The sequence below is a fragment of the Solanum tuberosum genome, unplaced genomic scaffold (assembly GCF_000226075.1).
Source record: "Solanum tuberosum cultivar DM 1-3 516 R44 unplaced genomic scaffold, SolTub_3.0 scf00175, whole genome shotgun sequence".
NCBI classification, from domain to species: Eukaryota; Viridiplantae; Streptophyta; class Magnoliopsida; order Solanales; family Solanaceae; genus Solanum; species Solanum tuberosum.
Window position 1 is genome coordinate 557091 of NW_006239098.1, and position 6158 is coordinate 563248.

Below are 6158 nucleotides of genomic sequence, written 5' to 3' on the forward strand. Positions count from 1 at the left end.
AAAACATCCTTCAAGTATTTAAAAGTGACCAATTTTCATCCTTCTGTTAGATATTGTCAAAAAACTAAAGGATTCTATAAAAACATGAGCAGTTCACGTGACTATCAATAAAAAATTTCCTGCATAATTTCATTATCTACTATAAGAAGTTCCTGAAAAAAATATTAAAAATCTCAGGCACTATTGCTTACTGAAACAAAAAATGTTTGGAAGGTGTGAGGATACATGATCTGCTCTTTTTCTCATTTAGTAACGGAAAGAAGCTGGAGCTTAATTATCTTTACCTTTTTCAAAGTCAAGCTGTATTAAGATCAATAAATTTTGGGTCATTCTGATATTGAAGTGATCAAAATATTGATTATGTCTCGCATTTGAGTTTCATTCTACATTATTAGAAGCGGAAGTCTCCAACAAACGCCGCTTCTAGCATATTCAATTGAGAAGAAACATATTCAACTAATAATATTTTTAATATCAAATTACATGAAAAAAAATAATCAAATTAAAAGATTTTGCATAATGATAAAACTCAATTACCGAAAAAGTTCACAATAGTATTTTTGACGTATCTAAGAATAATAATTATGAAGGGATGACTTGATTTTTATGGGATCTATTAGTTTTCTAATAAATTCACGTAGAAGGATGAAAATTGTTCACTTTTAAATACTTGAAGGATGTTTTCTGCTAAGAGTGATACTTTAAGGATGTAGTTTAAGTTTTGGGTATAGATTAAGGATAATTTTAGCCAAAAACTCTCTATTACTACTACAAGTCCTCGACTTTGATACCAAATGAAGACCTAATCACTTAAGGATACTCAAGGATGGATTTTCATGTCTACAAAAAAAAACTATACAAAATTTTGAAATAAATTGACTCAGAAATTTTGAAGGAAAATTCATAGACATGAAATCAGACTACATCAAGACCGTCATTAATGTCTACAAAAGCTCAGTGAAAATGACACCGTAAATGAATGATCTTAGTCCATTCAATCAAACTACCAAAAAACTTCAAATGAAGAAAGATGACATCTCTAGATCTAAAATAATTGTCTCATATATGAAAGAATTAAAACAAGATAATTTAATGAAATTTTTTTGATATAGAGATAGCGGATGATATTTCTATGACATCGATAGGTCACACAACAGAGGATGATGAGACATGTCTTGCTAGAGAATCTCAAAGTGTTCATAACACTGAAGAAATTGATATTGAAGCCTTTCTACATCAATTCAAGGCACAAGTGAGAATCGTCCAACAATAAAACCTGCAAAGAAAACGAGAAAGTTTAGAAAACAAGACCAAGACCCCACTTTGAAAATTATTAGGGGAGAAAACAAACTATTTTTAAAAAGTAAAAATTATCTAATAAAAATGTAATAATTAAAGTATAAACTCTATTGTCCATTATTATCGATTGTTGGTCACTTAGTATTATTTTCTATTTTGTCGTTTAGCTGTGGAATCCTCTATATAAGAATTCATTTTATGAAGTAAAGAGGCAGTTTTGGAACCTCTCCCCTCCTCCCACCCCTCCCCCAATCTTTCTTCCGTCTTTTAAAAATCTTCTTACATACGTAATAAAAAATTGTGTATTTTTCATTACATCTATAAGCTTTGAAGACGTTTCAAACACATAAGATAAATTTTTATTTTGACTCTATTAAAAGTTTATTTCATTGATTTTCTAGCATAAATGATAGGCTAAATATTAATGTGTTGAAGTTGAACTATAACATACCAAATTACTGCAAGAAATAGTAAAAATTATATTTGGAGAACAAATCAGTAATGATACTAAGGTCAACTGTGAAAACTCCAGACAGAATGTTCAAGATATTTTAAGGGTCCTGCTATGTTACCCGTTGAGTCAAAAATAACGTTTGAAGGATTGCTTTAAGACAAGGGATAATTTAAATAATATCATTTCTAGGACTGTTATCTTGTAAACATTTCTTGAAATCACTAAGCGATTCAGTCTTCTTTTGGTATCAAAGCTAAAAATAAAAAATAGTACTAAGTGGTCAACAAATCGATAATAATGATCAATAGAGTCTATATTTTAATTATTACATTTTTTATATACAATCAGTGGCGGATGTAAGATTTTCATAAAGAGGTGTCATTGGTTAAAGGAAGAAAAAAAACTAATTATAATATGAGCCCAACAGGGCTTGAACACACAACCTTAAGGAGTTTTTGCAACCCCTTAACCACTAGACTAAACCTTTTACTTGCATCAAGAGGTGTCATTACTTATATATATATTTATTAAACCAAAATTTGACCTCTACCTACTATGTAATTTTTCGACGAAGGGGTGTCACTTGACACCCCTTTGGCCAAGGTGGGTCCCCCCCGGCATACAATGAAAAATTAATAAATTGATATTTTCTCCTCAACAATCTTTTCAAATTGAAAAGATAATGATAAATAATTCATTTCACTGCATTTTCAAAATTATTTTGAAAATGATATTTCTTTAGTCACTGCTCAACATATTAATATTATGATTAAACAACAAAGTGTGCTAACATTTATATGAATAATTTAGGAGAGCAAATAGCTTCTATACATGATAGAATTGATAGGGTATTATCTGAAATCAGAAAATTACATGAAAATGATAATACTAAAGGAAAGGAGAATATGACTACTAAGGGTGTGCAACCCCTACCAGAAATTATAGATAGTTTATAACTAATCGAGGGATTCCTCTTTGTTGTTCAACATGTTTATTAACATAAAATGCAGTACAAGACCAAAGTGATTTAGAATACCTTAAGACTTTTTTGTAAAAAAGTTTCAATATCTTTATTACACAATTTCAATATTTGAGATTCATTTGGCATTTTATTTTCAAAAGTCCGCCGGGGGGAGGGGTTCCCTCTTACCCTCTTTCCTTTCCCTAGTATGAACCTTGAGTCATCAAAGCCTTTTCTGACTCGACCTGGCCCGACAGTTGGTAGGTCAAATCACTCTGTCCAAGTGATTGAGTTAAAGTTTTGGGCATAGAGCGAAGCGAGCCCGGGGAAAGGAGTAGAATACTTCCCCAACCTTTGTATTATCAAAACAGTCAAGTACATGGAGGAGGATATAGACCTCTGCCTCCAGAGCCAAATGAAGAATGAGAGATTTCATTCTTCTGTTACCTATGATTACAAACATTGTAAGACTTGGGAGGGTGAAATTCTCACCTAATGTAAAAGTTAGGGTGTGTATAAATGAGTGAGATATTGCATAAAATAGAAAGAGTTTTACAAACTCTATATGTGAGAACTGCTAACATCACTAATCACAAAATGATTTTGCTTTGGCCTGATTCTGAGGTGTGGAAAGCCTTGTTGATCAAGCATAAGTGTGACATTGAAATTGTGTACCTTTAATAGGAATATTTGACTCATTTATAAAACTTATTTCATAAGAAACACTAGTCTATCAGATTTAGAAGTCCTCTTAGAAGAAGAGAATTCAAAGAATTAAATATTAGTCCTATTATTATCATTATCATTATCATTATCGTTATCTTTATTGTTATCGTTATCATCATCGTTATTGTTATCTTTATCATCATTGTTATCGTTATCTTTATCGTTATATTCTATGTTTTAAATTAAAGTAAAATTTTATTGCTAAATGAGGCTATAGATTTATGTTTTCCATTTTTTCATTGATATTTACTTTAATCATGTTGGAATTTTTTTTAAAAAATTGAATGGTGGCTAGATGGTCTTTTAAATAATAAAAATGCCCCAAAACGACCATATTGTGTTATGTTAAAATTTGACATAATATTATATAAATTTTTTTAAAAAAATTATGTTATATTTTCTATTCAAATTTATTAAGTTTATAAATATTTACATGTAATTCATTTTTCAATTTAAATTGATAAATTATATTTTTCTTAATATTTGAATGACTTATTGGATTATATTTATAATTTTTTTAAAACATGCATTCCATGATATTCTTAAAAAATATTTACTTTTAGTTTTAATGATTAATTAAATTAAAATAGTATTAATAAATATATTATTTAAAAAAGGGAGGAGTATTACCAAGAATGTATTATTGGCTCAGGAAATCATTACAGACATCAGAAAGAGGGGGAAACCTGCTAATGCGGTGATCAAGTTAGACATGACCAAAGCATATAATAGGGTGGATTGGTTCTTCTTGATAAAGGTGTTGGAAAAAAATGGGTTTCAATGCATTGGTGATTGACAAAATTTGGAGATTATTGGCTAATAACTGGTACTCTATCCTTATAAATGGCCAAGCCCATGGTTTCTTTCACTCATCTAGAGGGGTGAAGAAAGAAGATCCTTTGTCTCCTGCTCTATTTATTATATCTGCTGAGCTATTGTTAAGAGCTTTGAACAATCTGTTTGACAACATGGATTTTAAGAGTTTTGGCATGCCTAAGTGGAGTGATAACATTAATCACCTTGCATATGCAGATGATACCATAATATTTGTATCTGCAGACAATAGATATTTGGTATTGTTAATGGATATTCTGGAGAGATATGAGAAAGAATCAGGTCAGAAAATAAACAAAGAAAAGAGCTTTTATTACATGTTAAATAAAGTTGCTTTGACTATTGTTCAAGAAGTTGGGAGTACCACTGGTTTTGCAAGGGGAAACTTTCCTCTAATTTATCTTGGATGCCCAATTGGTCATGCCAAGAAGAGGAAAATACATTTCTCTGAGCTAGTTAAAAAAGTACAGAATAAGCTTAAGGCTTGGAAAGCAAAAATGTTATCCTTTGGAGGTAAAATTGTGCTCATAAATACAGTCCTACAAAGCATCCCGATCTACATGTTAGCTGCAATTATTCCACCGAAGTATGTTATTCAAGACCTACATAGAATCTTTGCAAAATTCTTGTGGTCTTTTAATGAAGAAAGGAGATATAAGCATTGGGTGTCTTGGGATAGTATCTGTCTACTTAAAGAGGAAGGAGGGTTGGGTTTTAGATCATTGTTTGATGTATCAAAGGCTTTATTTGCAAAGCTTTGGTGGTCTTTTAGAACAAAGAAGTCTATGTGGGCTAATTTTCAATGGAACAAATATTGCAAAAGACATAGACCACAAGTTGTTGATTGGAATGGAGGGTCTCAAGTGTGGAAGTTCATGTTAGAAGCTAGAAATCAGTTTGATCAAGAGATTTGGTGGGAACCAAGATGTGGTAATTCAAGTATCTGGTTTGAAAACTGGACTAAACTTGGTGCTCTTCATTACTACTTACCTATTGGGGTCGATAACCATTATCATTTGGAGGAGGTGAAGTCCTTGACGACACAATGGGGATGGAATGAGGAGTTGCTACAAAATGAATTCACGGAGGAGGTCTATCATCACATAACTCAGGAGGTCCAACTGATGGAAGGAATTAGAGATTGGGATAAGCCCTGGTGGATGCAAAACAGTTCAGGCAGATTCTCTGTCAAAAGTGCTTGGGAACTGATAAGGCAGAGGCAAGAGGTGAATGATGATTTCAAAAATATATGGATCAAAGGGGTACCTTTCAAAGTTAGTTTTCTCTTTTGGAGGCTATGGAAACAAAGACTATCGGTGGGGGAAATTCTTATCAGAATAGGCATGGTAGATGAAGTTCATTGTTGTTGTTGTTGTTGTTGTTGTGATTCTAATGTACAAGAGACTATAGAGCATCTATTCATATCATGTCCAGCAACTCAAATGCTTTGGGTGAGTTATGCAAATGTTGTAGGCATTCAAGGTCCATTTATACAGTTGCAACAAACAGTTAAGATATGGTGGGAGGTTGATTGTGCAAATAAATTGAAGTGTATTGTTAAAGCTGTTCCTGCTTTTATTATTTGGGAGATTTAGAAAAGAAGGAATTGCATTGCTCATGGAGGAAAAAAAATCTATTCATACTATGCATTTAGAGGTAAATAAAAACTTATTTCGATATGTTTCCTACTTATTTCCATGGTTGAGAGAATTGCCTAGGGACTGGCCAAAGATAGTGCAATTGCTTGAAAGTTATACGCCAATCTTAAAATGCAAAATTGTTTATTGGGAATTTCCCAACAATGAGGTGTATAAATGTAATGCAGATGGATCAACAAAAGGAAATCCTGGACCTAATTCTAGTGCCTTTTGTATTAGATATTGT